At 41.9% G+C, this 15,720-nt stretch overlaps 1 long non-coding RNA gene across 1 annotated transcript; it reads left to right on the top strand.

The window, feature by feature from the left end:
• Window positions 1-1,894: 1,894 nt before the first annotated feature.
• On the top strand, window positions 1,895-9,735 carry LOC149124809 (uncharacterized). The gene is made up of 3 exons (XR_016212501.1): window positions 1,895-2,024; window positions 7,146-7,256; window positions 9,271-9,735. It is a non-coding gene; the product is annotated as an uncharacterized LOC149124809 (long non-coding RNA).
• The last annotated feature ends 5,985 nt before the right edge of the window (window positions 9,736-15,720 follow it).

Here is a 15,720-nt window from a genome sequence, read left to right as displayed (position 1 = left end):
TCCAAGGATGGAAAAACTGGGCAGCAGTAGCTCCTAAACTGACTACATTACTTGACAGTAGTTGCTCCTATTGAGCCTGTGGAGATCATCTCTCATGCGGGGGGACCATTTTATTATTTTGATTTAAAATTTGGGAGGAAAGGTAGAAACCTTAGGGTCTCACCATGTTCTATGTGGAATCAAGAGAGGAGATTGGAAACAAATGGAAAAGTCACATCCTTCTTTTTTACAAAATGGCAAACAGTTTCAGTCTGCCCATTAGAATTTTCTTGGAGCTTTTTGTTCTTTCATTCAAATATGCATGCAAGTACTTTATAAAGTTCATGAAAAAGAGAATTTCCGAAAAAATTATGCATGATTTCAAACTTGGACCTTCCCTTGGACTGGAGCACTGCCCACCTCCCCAGGTGCCTCCTATTGACCAGCTCCCAGCTCCGTCACCAACCAACTCAGAGACGCATCCTTCGATCCTTCCAAGCGGAAACCACTCCTACTTACATGTTCTTAAAATTTCTATGGGATGTTCTTTCAAAACACTTTTCACACTTTTTAAAATTTACTTTAAACTATTTTAAGGTGGCTAGTCATCACTTAGCTTTTAATTACACACCTTATGATGTTTGTATTTCTGCTTCTTCCTTTAGATCATAGTCCACCAAGACAGCAGGGACACACCTGCATGGTGAAATCTTTCACTTCTCTTACCTTGTTATCTTGATTTTGTATCCCTTTCTGCTTTGAATTTAGAGACAGATTCACAATCTAGGAAAGGTGTTTTCATTCCTGGCAGCCCATTAGAATAATCTGAGTAGTTTTTATATATGGGCCTCTCTCCAAGCCAACTTTTAAAAGTGTGCGATGCTGCTGTCATATCAAATTCACCTGGGCACTCTTTAGAGTTGAAGTCAGTCTTGCTTCCTTTCCTGCACCAAGAACCACTTGGATGGAGCCCAGAAAGCCATGGTCTTGATGTGTTTAACAAGCCTCCCCTGTGATCCTGATACTTGCTAAATGCTAAGAGACAAATCTTGGTTCCAGCATGCATCAGAATCAACTGGAAAGCTCCCCAAAATATGGACTGCTGTGCGCACCTGCACAGTTTCTGACCCGGTTGGCCTGGAGTGGGTCTAGGAATTGACCTATCTCACAAGTTCCCGGTGGTGCTGAGCTGATGGCCACATTATAACACTGCCTCATTGCTCTAGGGTACAGGTCAGCAATGTTGCCTTGAATGCTATCTTACTTAGTCCATTTGGACTGCTGTAACAAAGTACTTCAGCCTGGGTAATTTATAAACAACAGAGACTTACTGCCTGTAGTCTGGAGGCTGAGAGGGTCACGGTGAAGGTGGCGGCAGATTCAGTGTCGGATGAGGTCCTCCATCTTGCAGGTTGTTGAAGGGAAGAGCAAGCTCGCCAGGGCACGGATCCCACTCACGAGGGCGCCACCCTCATCACCCAATTACTTCCCAAATGCCCCACTCCCAACAGCACTGCACCAGGGATTAAGTCACAACACTGGGACTACAGCCAATGGCAAGTTAGGGTTTTAGGCTCTGTGGTCATGTGGTCTCTGTTGCAACTCCACTGTGCTGCTGTAGTGAGAAAGCAGCCATATACAAGCTATAAGCAAATGGGGTCCAGGGGCTCTGTGGGATTTGGCCACCACCTGTGTTTGTCAGCCCTTGCTCTACGGAATGGAACCCAGAGATTTCCCAAAACAGTGATTCTGAACATTATCTTTAGCATCTTAACACCAACCAATGAGATTTTAGATTATATCGGTCCCTTAGACAAATTTAATAGAATCAGAATCCACATATTAGTGTTTTAAAACTCCCGAGTATTTCTGGTGTGTGGCCAGGTTTGGGAATTACTCGTTTGAAACTATGATTCACTAATTCCTGATTCTGGCTTACTACTGACCAGATCAACGGACATCTCTGACCATTGACTTGTTGATTCTGACTCCAGGAAACATTAATATGAGGACTTCAAAAAGTTCATGGAAAATGCAGTGAGAAGGTAAGTTTATTTTGTTGCACAAAAAGGTAGAAATCCATGTATATGAGGGATATTCAAAAAGGCCATGAGAAATGTGTATTATGAAAAAAAACTGCATGGATTTCAAAAGATTTTTTTCCAAAATTAACTTATCTTTTCATTCCATTTTCTATAAGCTTTTTCTTCTTCTTTCTTTTTTTTTTTTTTTTTTTTTTTGACAGGCAGAGTGGTCAGTGAGAGAGAGACAGAGAGAAAGGTCTTCCTTTGCCGTTGGTTCACCCTCCAATGGCCACCGCGGCCGGCGCGCTGTGGCTGGCACACCGCGCTGATCCAAAAGCAGGAGCCAGGTACATATCCTGGTCTCCCATGGGGTGCAGGGCCCAAGCACTTGGGCCATCCTCCACTGCACTCCCTGGCCACAGCAGAGAGCTGGCCTGGAAGAGGGGCAACTGGGACAGAATCTGGCGCCCCAACCGGGACTAGAACCCGATGTGCCAGCGCTGCAAGGTGGAGGATTAGCCTAGTGAGCCGCGGCGCTGGCCGCTATAAGCTTTTTCATATACCCTTGCATAAATCATGTTAAGTAGACAGATTGATATTGAAGCAACACTAAGCAGAGGCCCACGAACATTTAAAAATGAAAATTTAAAAAATGGCATGTGTTGGGCCGGTGCTGTGGCTCAATAGGCTAATCCTCTACCTGCGGCACCGGCACCCCAGGTTCTAGTCCCGGTTGGTGCGCCGGATTCTGTCCCGGTTGCTCCTCTTCCAGTCCAGCTCTCTGCTGTGGCCCAGGAGTGCAGTGGAGGATGGCCCAAGTCCTTGGGCTCTGCACCCGCATGGGAGACCAGGATAAGTACCTGGCTCCTGGCTTTGTATCAGCACAGTGTGCCGGCCACAGTGGCCATTGGGGGGTGAACCAACAAAAAAGTAATACCTTTCTCTCTCTCTCTCACTGTCCACTCTGCCAGTCAAAAAAAAAAAAAAAAAAAAAAAAAACAACGGCATGTGGTCACCTACAAAGAGATAAATCATGGAGATGTGGCCAGTCCTGGTGGTTGGGGGTTATCTAGCTGATGCCTGTTATCTCAGGATAGAATTAGGTGGGTCAGTTCCCCAAGTGCACATGCATGTCTTTAACCACAGTGAATAGTTTAGATCCGAGAAAGCGAGAGTAGTTTCAGGAGAGCCAATGATAGGAACAGTGAAGATACTGGAACTGGAATCAGCATAGCTCTAAGCATCATCGGTCCTTTGGTCCGTCAGTTTATTATCTTCAGTTTGGGTTGTGTATATGGGTGAGCATGTAGGCATCCCCACTTGTGGTTTATGATAGTTTGCAATAGGGGTCAAGATCACCTGGAAACACCGCTGATGTATACTGTTTAACCTGTTGCCTTGTTGCTAGCAGTCAGGTATGGGGAATCTATTTTGCCAAGGGCCCTTTGGATATCTATAACATTATCTGCTAACCATACAAAATGATCAGCTTAAAGACTAGCCTGCTATAGATTTACTGAATTTCAAGTCCTGTTTGCGGTTGCCTTGGCAGGGCCAGACTAAATGATTTGGTGGGCCTCATACTTACTGTGGGCTGGACATTCCTTACGCCTGCAGCACATGTGTAACTGGGGTGGTTAGAGTGGAGGCTATAGAGACAGGATGTCTGTGTGAAATTCTGATTCTGTGAGCTCCCTCCTGAAGGACGTTCTGTGTGGAACAGCCGCAGGTCAGGGCTTCTTAGTAGAACTTGCTGTCACTGTGGGCATTTACTCTACCTGGCAACATGTGGCTTGGGAATCCCCGAGATGTGGCTACTCTAAGAGAAAAACTGTATTTTAAGTTTCAATAGCCACTTATTACAATGTCTATTCGATAATGTGTCTCTTGCCAACTGGAGCACAAATTCTGGCCATCTGACCTTCTCAAGGCTTACCTTTGAGAAATAGCCCCTCGGGCTTATTCAGAGACATGTGCTTGTGATATAAGGCATTGTTACCTGGTATGGGGAGAGCCGATGCCCTGGCTGGGGCTATGTCTACCTCTTTTTAGTGCCAGTTGTGAAAAAGTAGAAATAATTACGTTGTGCCACTGGTCACAAGGTAGGAAAGAGATAAAAAAAATACCATTCTAGGAGTTAACACATTCCTTATTTTTGAGGGTAGCTGTTGGTGATAGGATAGGTATAGGATGGAAATCCCAGAGCTAAGGGAAACTCCATGAGTAACGATTCAAGGACTGAAAAACAGACTTCAGTTTGTTGAGCCCAGTGTTGATCAACATTCCTGAATTTGTTTCGCTGTGTGCATGTATAATATCTACTGGCAACCACAGGTCTAGTGTTCTATGGAGCACACATTGAGAAAGACTATAAGGTGGATGGTTGCTGCTCCTGCTGCGAATAATATCCCCAACCACTCCATCCATGGGTTTTTTCTGTTTTGCCTTCTTCCATCCAATGCAGTTGAAACTGTGCTAAGAGCATCCTGGGCCTTGATGAGAGGAGTTGTATCATAGGAATCAAAGTCATTGTTCATACCTCTTACTTATGTCCTTATTATTTGTTTGAGTCCTATTTAATCAAATATGCAACCTACACTTGCTGATGAAGGGCTTCTGGGCACATCAAGTTTTATGGGTCAGGGCATAGCAACTGGTTTATGATGGGCATCTCAGGTAGCTTGGCATTTTAAGAAATATTGGTGCTAGAAGTTCAAATATTTCTATTTTCATGTTTTTAAATTGACAAGTAAATAGCAATTACTACATACATTACATACAAGATTGAAGTATATCTACATTGTGATATTCCACACATCTCAGTAATCAACCTATGCATTACCTCACATAGTTATTTTCTGGGGTGAAAATATTTTACATCTACTCTCAGAATTTTTCAAGAATTTAATAAATTATTAACCTTAGCTATTATGTTGTTTAACACACTCCTGAGCTTATTCTTCCCATCTAAATTAAATTTTGTATCCTTTAACCAACATCCCTCAACCCCATAACCATTCTAGGTCCCACAACTCTACTTCTTTGAGGTCAACATTTAAATTTTTATTTATTTTTATTTATTTTTTTGGTCAACATCCACATATGAGAGAGCTTATGTGGTATTTGTCTTTATATACGCCTGCTTCATTCCACATACCATAATGTTTATTCATATTGTCACAACTGAAAGCATATTTTTAAGATGGGAATTGGTGAACTCAAGAGGCTTCCATAGCCTTGGCAACTCATGACAAGAGCCTCGGGTGATTACTGACGCTATAAATAAGAGTGTCAATTGTTAAATCAACAACAGGAGTCACTGTGCACTTACTCCCCATGTAGGATCTCTGTCCTTAATGTGTTGTCCAATGTGAATTAATGCTATAACTAGTACTCAAGCAGTACTTTATATTTTGTGTTTCTGTGTGGGTGCAAACTGTTGAAATCTTTATGTAGCATATACTAAGTTGATCTTCTCTATATAAAGATAATTGAAAATGAATCTTGATGAAGAATGGGATGGGAGAGGGAGTGAGAGATTGGATTATTGCGAGCAGGAGGGAAGTTATGGGGGGAAAAAGCTGCTATGATCCAAAAGTTGTACTTTGGAAATTTATATTTATTAAATAAAAGTTAAAAAAGAAAGCATATTTTATGGGTGAATACTATTCCATATATATATCACTTTTCTGTATTCATTCATCCACTCACTGATGCACATTTAGGTTAATTCCATGTCTTGGCTATTGTAAATAATGCTGTAATAGGTATGGAATGTAGATGACTCTTCCACATACTGATTTCATTTCCTTTGGATATATACCCAGTGGAGGGATTCCTGAATCTTATAATAGTTGCTATAACCTCCATATGGTTTTCTACAATGGCTGTACCACCAACGATAGAGAAGTGTTCTCTTTTCTCAACATCCTCACCAGCATTTGTTATCCTTCTGATAACAATAAATAATCCTTTTTTCTAATAATGGCTATTCTAACACATATTATATCTTCTTGTGGTTTCAATTTGCATTTCTGATGATTAATGATGTTGAGCATTTTTTTTTTTTTCATATGCTTCTTGTCCACTTGTATATTCTCTTCTGAGAAATGTCTATAAATGTCTATTCAGGTCATTAGCTCATTTTTTTTAAAGACTTATGTATTTGAAAGGCAGAGTTACAGAGACAGAGAGACAAAGAGAGATCTATCCACTGGTTTACTCCCCAAATGGCTGCAACAGCCAGGACTGGGCCACATGAAAACCAGGACCCCGGAACTCCATTCAGGTCTCCCATGTGTGTTGCAGGAGCCCAAGACTGTGAGCCATGTTTGATGCTTTTCCAGGCATTAGGAAGGAGTAGACCAGAAGTGGAGCAGCCAGGACTTAAACTAGCACTCTGATATGGGTTGCTGGCACTGTAGGCAGAGGCTGAACTGACTGTGCCACAGTGTTTACCCCCATTTGCCCACTTTTAGAAGCTTTTTTCTTTGTTGTTTTTGCTATTCAGTTTATATATTTAGCTTATATATTTTAATTATTAACCCCTGAAGTTCAAGTATTTCTAATATTAAGGAAATAAGGAAAAAGCAACTGATGCTTTTAAATGCATAACACCAAAGATGCCTGTGAAGTCAGTCCCTCTTGTTTATAACTATTCATTATTTCGCAGCACATTAACTAAATGGAAGCTAGTTTTTCATATCCCGCTTTTCTATTAATATCCAGCATACCTTCCCATTAGTGCATGCACTCGGCTTATCTTCATACATGCAGAGCAGTTTCTTTTAAACACTTGCTCAACTAAGCATGATAAGGAACTGTAATTATAGAGAAATGCATCCTTTTTAGAGTCAAAATATTCGCTGTATAATTTTTTTTCTGAAAAAATAGATTACTACAAAAGAAGCCAAACTTTCTTTTACTTTTGCAAAATTATTTATCACAATTTCAAAGGACACACTGGGTTAAGAAATGTGAAAATGAATTTAATTTCTTGTTAAAACATCAGGGCTTACACCTAAAGTAAACATCAACATTACAGAAATAGAGGAAACATTAATCTAAGTAAATGGTTTTGTTGAGTTAACTCTAATATTCTAACGGAATGCCCTCATATATTTTAAAATATTTATTTGAAAGGAAGAGTCACAGAGAGAGGGAGAGAGAATCTTCTATCTACTGGTTCACTCCCCAGATGACCTCAATGGGCTGGGCCAGGCACAAGCCAGAAGTTTCATTTGGGTGTCTCAGGTGGGTACAGGGGCCGGAGCACTTGGGCCATCCTCCACTGCTTCCCAAGGCACATTAGCAGGGAGCTGGATTGGAATTGGAGCAGCCAGGACTGTAACCAGCAGATATCACAAGTGGCAGCTTAATCTGCTATGTCACAACGCCAGCCCCTCATATTTTTATATCTAAATATACTTACCACCAGAACTTCCACTTCAGATAAACACACAGGCAAAATTATTTATATTTATTTGAAAGGCAGACAGAAAGAGACAGAGAGAGATCTTCTATCCACTTATTAACTCCCCAAATGCCCACAACAGCTTGGGTTAGGCCAGGAGCATAGAACTCTGCTCCAATGCCAGTGGCATTGGAGGGACCCAAGTTTTTGGGCCATCCCCCACTGCCTCTCAGGGTGTCCATTAGCAGGAAACTGGAATTGGAAGTGGAGCCAGAACTCAAACCCAAGCATTCCTATATGGGATGCAGTTGTCCCATGTGGCATCTTAACTGCTGCACCCGACGCAGGCCCTAATTGATTACTTAAAAAATTTTTGGAGCAGCAGTGTTCCCAGTGATGGATTTCCCAGACTGACAAAGCCAGCAAGAAAAGAGGTCCAAAGGCTATGTCCAGAAAATGCAGATATATTTGTTAAAACTTGTCATGTATTTAATTGCTTCTTTCATGTTCTTAAGATGTTACCACAATGGATCAGATGTCATGACTTCTTGTCATGAGGATTCTAAAAGACTTTTTATCATTTTGTTACTAAAGACCATACTTTTTTTTTTTTTTTTTTTTTTTTTTGACAGGCAGAGTGGACAGTGAGAGACAGAGAGACAGAGAGAAAGGTCTTCCTATTTTGCCGTTGGTTCACCCTCCAATGGCCGCCGCGGCCGGCGTGCTGCTGCTGGTGCACCGCGCTGATCCGATGGCAGGAGCCAGGTGCTTTTCCTGGTTTCCCATGGGGTGCAGGGCCCAAGCACTTGGGCCATCCTCCACTGCACTCCCTGGCCACAGGCAGAGAGCTGGCCTGGAAGAGGGGCAACCAGGACAGAATCCGGCGCCCCGACCGGGACTAGAACCCGGTGTGCCGGCGCTGCAAGGCGGAGGATTAGCCTAGTGAGCCGCGGCGCCGGCCTAAGACCATACTTTTTAATTACCACCAATCTTGAACCTAGAAACATTGAGTAATTAAAATTTTTCTAAAAAATTAATCTAAAAACACGTCTCTTATTTTATATTTGATGGGGACTTAAATCATGTACATTGACAATAACTTTAACCTAATATACTAATGAAATATTTCTTTATGAAAAGTGGGAAATAATGTATCATCTGTAGTATATAGAAAAATATAAAAGAATAATTTCAAGGCTGGCCTGCCAAGTGACTCGTAAACTGCTTTCACACTACTGCCACATGGTGGCGCGACTTCAGCTGTGAAACAGAAGTGCCCACCATCACTTGTCAGTAGCCTGTGCGCAGTCCTATTGTTGACAGAAACTGGGATTTCTCTGGGAGCATGGTGACTGCTATGTTACTATTTTATCACTCACTAGGATTATTATTTAAATGTTTTGTATCACGGGAGACATCACACAGCATTTAGCTGCTGGAACTTTTAGGTACTGAAAAACAAGCTTTAAAATCAGTAATTTAGGAATGAAAGGTGATGGAATGCTAGGAAGAGTTTCTCATAACTATCATGAAATGCTGTGAAGATTTGTGGAGAACTCTGAAAACAATATTTCATTTTCCACCATATTCTCAACTTTACACAGGACAAGTAGGCTTGAGTCATCAATGTTTTAAAATATGCCAAGTCTTCTTCAACTTGCTAGTTGGGCAAAAATGCTACTACTCCATCATAAAAACAGATGAAAACAGTTTAACTTTTAGCTAAAAAGTTAGGAAGTTACTTAAAGTTAGAGGATTTGGAATGGGAAAGAGTGGATGATTTGAGCAAACCAGTATCTAATATCCACCTGCTTTTTTTTTTTTTTTTTTTTTTTTTTTTTTTTGTCCTAACAGGTATCACAATGATTTAAGCCTCCATTTCTAATGTCTGCCGAGTAGCGGAATGACTAAGTGAATAGGCCAGGGAACCAGGAGAATAGAGTGACTGCAGACAGGAAACTAGAGAACTGCCAAGGCAGAGAGCATCTGCACTGGAAAGACAGCAGGGAATCTCAGAGGAACGAATGACAGATCCATGTACACTATCTTTTATCTTTTTAACTCCTCTACTCTAGCCCTACATATCCCACTAGCATGCCCCTTCCTCCAGCTAGGTCTCGTGCAGTGAGATGTTGAATGTCAAGCCCTTAAATGTGCTATTACTTACATGATTTCCTCATGGACATTTTAGCTATCAAAGATAGTATTTTTGGACACACCATATTCCAGGTCATATTCCTTAGGGGCTGGCACCTGAGTCCTGCATAACCACTATAGCACCTGCAAGACATACAATACATAAGGGTCATTAATAAATTTCTGGAGATTAGAAATAAATAAGTTGATTTTAACTCCTGGATTAGTGATATATCCTATGCATGATAATGAAATATTGAAATAAATTATGCTTCACACTACGCTTAAACAGCTAATTTTTTGTGGCAGAATTTATTCCATATATTTTCTATAAATTCCCTTCATTTTGTATTAGTGCCCTGATTATTTGAATCTTTGGGGGAACTCAAACTAGTAACATGGGAAGCAGGAAAAGAGAAGGGAGAGAAGCCGCCTCCCAAAGGCTGTGTTGCTGAATGAGGTATTGCTGTGTGCACTCGGGGCTCATTCCTGTGGGGAAGTCTCTGAGAAACCACATGGGGGAACCCCTGGACCTGTCCTGTGTAGGGCAGAAAGCTTGGGGCAGTCATCCACCAGCCTTCACCCCTGTTGTTGGAGGGTTGCCCTTGTATTCTTCTTTCCTTCTGCACTGCAGAATTTCCAGTTCTGGTCGCTTGAGAAACAACCTTGAAGCATGTAAGAGAGAACACCTTCAGTGGGAACTTAGTTTGAGGTCTGAGTATCTCAACTGCAAGATCAGGTGAGCAGAGGGAATGCAGAGAGGCAGGACTATCATGCACAATGCTAACACTGAATAAACTAAAACGTTAAAATCTTGATGATAAGTGGAGCTGGTTCAGATACACATTACTAGAAACAGACTCATTCATTTTCCTTGCATACATTTTCTCTCATACTGATTGCTTCCTTTGCCAGCTTAGCTTCAAACACAAATGATGATTTCCCAAGACATTTCTCAATATTTTCTACATGTTTTGGTCTCAGAATTCATCCTCAGAATTAAAGTTTCCAAAGCACATGCAACATCAGGTCCTAAAAATATAAAATAACAACTCTAATGATGTAGTAAATTTGTAAAGAAGAGGTATGTGACAAGGTCAATTTTATGAAGCCAACAATTCTGCTAGATAGACATGTAATAAGTAAAATGAAATCTTCACAATGTGTTTATCTTTAACATCTGGATTACTAAAGAATAAGGGAATATTTTTGTGTTATTTTCTAATTTAATGACTCAAATTGTTAAGCAAAGAGTAGAACACAGCAGTGAAAAAAAGTGTATTATCGTAATGCAATACTATCTTTATACATCAGGCTCTTCTTGAGTTCACTGTTTAATTGAAAAATAATCATTTTGAAATAATATGGCTGATAAATACATATAATTATTTAAAATGGATAACACAAAGTTACTGTTTGTATATCTTTTCTGTATTATGTAACATTCCATTGAAATAGGATAAAACTACATTCTTGATGACCCTGTCTGGTATAATGAATAATGGATGGAAACAGTTAAAGGTTTTTTTTTTTCTTATATTTATTCCATCTCTAAAGGGGGGCACTAAGATAACTTGTAACACACTGTGCCTAGATCTCTCTCTTCTCACATTATGTTACTGCTGATTTTACTCTACAATATTGCCTCTGTTTTCTCCATTACTATCCATATAGAATGTATTATCTATTCCGTTACCAGATGGAATTCCTTAAACTGTTACCATTTTATTATCAAGTTTAAACTACTGTATCAAGGCTAAACTTCTTTGTCAAACTCATGATTTAGTTTGCTGATCCAGTATTAGCTGCCACCAAGATCTAGTCCATGTCCTACATAAGATTCTTCACAGCCATCTCCCATCGCAGCTTGTGCCTTCCTCTTCATCATTCTGCTTCTAACATCTCAAGTGAGTATTTTCTTCTCTTTTAAGTTCTGCATGTAAATTTTTTGGTTTATTTACTTTAAAGGAGGTAGAGCGAGGCAGGAGGGAGAGAAAGAGAAAGAGAGAGAGAGGGATGGGGAGAAAAAGAAAGATTGATTTCCAGCCGGCGCCACGGCTCACTAGGCTAATCCTCCACCTGAGGCGCCTGCACACCGGGTTCTAGTCCCGGTCGGGACGTCGGATTCTGTCCCGGTTGCCCCTCTTCCAGGCCAGCTCTCTGCTGTGGCCCGGGAGTGCAGTGGAGGATGGCCCAAGTGCTTGGGCCCTGCACCTGCATGGGAGACCAGGAGAAGCACCTGGCTCCCTGCTTCGGATCAGCATGGTGCGCCGGCAGCAGCGGCCATTGGAGTGTGAACCAACGGCAAAGGAAGACCTTTCTCTCTGTCTCTCTCTCTCTCTCTCATTCTCTCCCTGAATCTCCTATTCTCTCTCTCTCTCTGTCACTTTGCCTTTCAAACACATACACACACACATAAATGAATCTTTAAAAATGTATATTCTAGGTGCTGTGGTATAGTGGGTAAAGCCTCCACCTCCAGTGCTGGCATCCTATATGGGTGCCGGTTCTAGTCCCAGCTGCTCCACTTCTGGTCCCTCTCTCTACTATGGCCTGGGAAAGCAGTGGAAGATGACTCAAGTCCTTGGGCCCCTGCTCGCATGTGGGAGACCTGGAGGAAGCTCCTGGCTCCTGGCTCCTGGCTTCAAATCAGCACAGCTCCTGCCATTACAGCCATTTGGGGAGTGAACCAGTGGATGGAAGACCTCTCTCTCTTTCTCTCTCTCTGCCTCTACTCTCTGTAACACTTTCAAATAAACAAATAAATCTTTTTTAAAAAATGTATATTCTAGAGTTCCCCAGGTCATTCTGATGATGGTGGTCATGGACTATACTCTGAAAAACACTTTTAATTTTTTCTAATTTGCGAAACTATGATTTACTTGTTCTTTTCAGGCTAAATAAACACTAAATTTTCTTCCCTTCCTTCTGCAATTGATTGATTCACTGATAAAGACCTATCTTGACCACTAGTGAGCCAATAATTATGCTTTGACTGTTAGGTGGTTTTAGAGTCTTATATAGACAGTATAATAAATAGAAAAATTGTTTTGCCATATAAGATTAGATACCATTTTGGATTATAGACAATGGTATAAATTTAAAGTTAACTGTTATTGGAAATATCTTCTTTCTTTCCTCTTATATGTTATCACAGTTTGTCTTTGACAGTAAAGTTTTCTAATATCAACTTGCAAATTCTTCTGAAAAAAGATGGTACTCATCTTGCTGACTCAAGATTCCATGTCATAAAAACAGACCTTTAGTAAGATAGCTAAAACTAATTGAAGGAAAATAATAAATTTAAGGGTGAATTATTTAATTTTTGTTACCTGAAATTGTTATTATTTCATTTTAAAGGTTATTTTTGCTTAAAAGAGAAAAATATTAATATGGCAGAAAGCTATTCTGGCTGATAGCTTTTTTTCCTTAAAAAAAATATATATATATATATATATTTAAACAAGCTTGTAATGCTCAAACAACAAGGTAGGGAGCACATTCCCAGTTTTTTTTTTAAGATTTATTTTATTTATTTGAAAGAGAGAGCTACAGAGAGAGGTGGAGACAGAGAGAGAGGGGTCTTCTATCCGCTGGTTCACTCCCCAATTGGCTGCAATGGCCAGAGCTGTGCCGATTCGAAGCCAGGAGCCAGGAGCTTCTTCCAGGTCTCCCACGTGGGTGCAGGAGCCCAAGGACTTGAGGCATCCTCTACTGCTTTCCCAGGCCATAGCAGAGCTGGATCTGAAGAAGAGCAGCTGGGACTAAAACCAGTGCCCATATGGGATGCTGGCGCTGCAGGCCAGGGCTTTATCCCACTGCGCCACAGCACCGGCCCCTCCTCAAAATATTTTAAAGATGCTATTTCATTGCATTCCAGGACTTTAATGGGATAAGTTCTTTAAAATAATTGGATGATAAAATATAAAATCAGATTTATTTTTACTTGATCAGCTCAAAATAAGCAAACATTGACTAAATGTTGTAGTTTCTACCAGCCTGTTTATTTCTACTTTCTATTATGAAACTTTGTTTAAAATATACCACAGCATATAAAACCAGGTATTTCAGATGATCTTCAGATCTATCTATATACTTTAACTTTATTCCTTTCCAAAGCAAGTCATGACAGGCATATAGTCACTCAACAGTGTTTTTCTTTTATCCAATTTCTAATTCAGAATTCTCATCTTAAGATTTTATAATAAATTTGAAAAACTTGATTATTTTTTCTAACATCCTCTGTTCTCTGCTGGTAAAAACTGCACCATGGCATAATGATTTCAGTTTTGCTATGAGTCAAATGAGCAGTACAGTCTGCTAATGAACAGATGACAAGTTATTCATGAGGGAACGGGTGAGAAAGTGAATAATAGTAGTTAGAAATCACAAAGGAGAATTGACAATGAGATTTACGTAAAAGTAGATTGATTCTATGCCAATGTTTCCAGAAAAAAAGAAGTTGAGAAGTGGGACAAGATCAAGAAAGAATGAAAAACACAAACTGTCGCTCCCCCTCTTCACGGAGGAACGACGCTGGACCCTGCGCTGTTCTTTTGTCTGCTCGGCCCTCCCCGGGTTTGCTGCTGGTTCTTCCAGGGTTGGCTGCCGATCCTTCCACCTCTGTGGAAGGGCGGCTCCCCCTGCCACTTTCCCCACTTCCGCCAGGGAGCGGCACACCACCAGCCAGCTCTCTCGGGGGCTGCTCAGATGTTATCCGGATGTTCCCTTTAGATGTTCCTGGTGCATGTTGTCTCTCTCCTCCTTTATAGTCCTCTTCCGCCAATCCCAACTCTGCTACCCACACGCCGAGTACGCTGCTCTCCTCCAATCAGAAGCAGGATCAGCTCCTGCAGGTTATTGGTCGAACTGGAGGCAGCTGTGTAAAAGTTGTTTACTCCTCTCCCAGCGCCATATTGTGGGAGAGCAGATGCATAGAATAAGTCTTAATTCCAGTAACTTAGTCTAGTCCGAGTTGCTCCCCACAACAAACCTAGGTGGATAGCCAGTATGGCTGAACAGGGAAAAGATGTGCTGATTTTGACCAGATAACAGGAGAAAGTGTAATAACTTCATTTCCAGAGGAGAGTTGCAGGGAAACTTGCAGTGGGAATTCTACAGAAAGAAGAGGTGCTGTGGAGCAGAGTGGACAGCACAAACATGCAGCAAGGAACAGGGACACCACTGGAGACTCCCACAGCCAGGGGATGGAGCAGACCATCTTCGAGGAGCTGGGCGAGAGAGTCGGTGGCAGCTCATGTCACTGGTGATACTGCTGAGGGAGAACCTTGAGATCACAGTGACTGAGTCTGCCTAGAGTGCTAGTAGGGGCAAGGTGCCCACCTTGCCCTGTGAAGGGAGAGCACACTGCTTTCTTCCCAGCCCCCTTCTATAGCACCTGGTACCTAGCAGGGAGAAAGCACCACTTTAATAAGGGAAGCAGAGGCTGTGGAGGCGTGTGCACACATGCACGACTATGGGGTATTATCAGAGGGATAAATCTGCAGTCCCCACTTACTCTGAGTTTGGCCTGGAGAATTGGCAGGTGCCCATTTAGGCCTGTGAGGTGTCTCCTCTGCTCACTCTGTCATGGGCACCTGGACTCAACCTGTAAACGTGAAGCACAGGCAGGTAGCTCACTCTGGGAATGCCTTGGCTCTCTCGGTGGGTATGGCATGGTTTGTGGGCCAGAGGGTGGGTCCCCTGCTCCCCGTACCTGTGGGAGCCTTGTGCATGATGACTGTGGGAATTCTGTGACTACACAATAGGGCGGGAGTATAGCTGGGTCTCTGGGCAATCACTGCATCTGTCTTCAGAGACTCAGAGTTCCCTGTGTGCCTGGGTGGATCACTGCACAGGGCTGTGCTCACCCTGAAGACCACACAGATCCTATGTGTGGTTCTAGCAGCTGGTGTGCAGTCACTGTGGGCTCACTCAGGATAATGATCACCTTGGCAGAGGAGGTGAGGCCATCATGCAAGCCAATGTGATTATAACCACACTCTTGCAGACAACAGCAGAGATCTCCATGTCCAACGTGGGTGTCAGCCTGTACCTTTGCCCCACACTCAAGCACTGACTGAATTTCCCTGGCCCCACCCAACACACACCTCTGGGTATCCACTGAGGGAGCAGACATTCAACTAAGCCACAGAGCACAGTCCACAG

Source organism: Oryctolagus cuniculus, chromosome 8 (assembly GCF_051225735.1).
Source record: "Oryctolagus cuniculus isolate XC-2025 breed Fujian yellow rabbit chromosome 8, ASM5122573v1, whole genome shotgun sequence".
NCBI lineage: Eukaryota > Metazoa > Chordata > Mammalia > Lagomorpha > Leporidae > Oryctolagus > Oryctolagus cuniculus.
The sequence above is the reverse complement of the archived record's forward strand: the minus strand, read 5'-3'. Positions and strand labels throughout refer to the sequence as shown.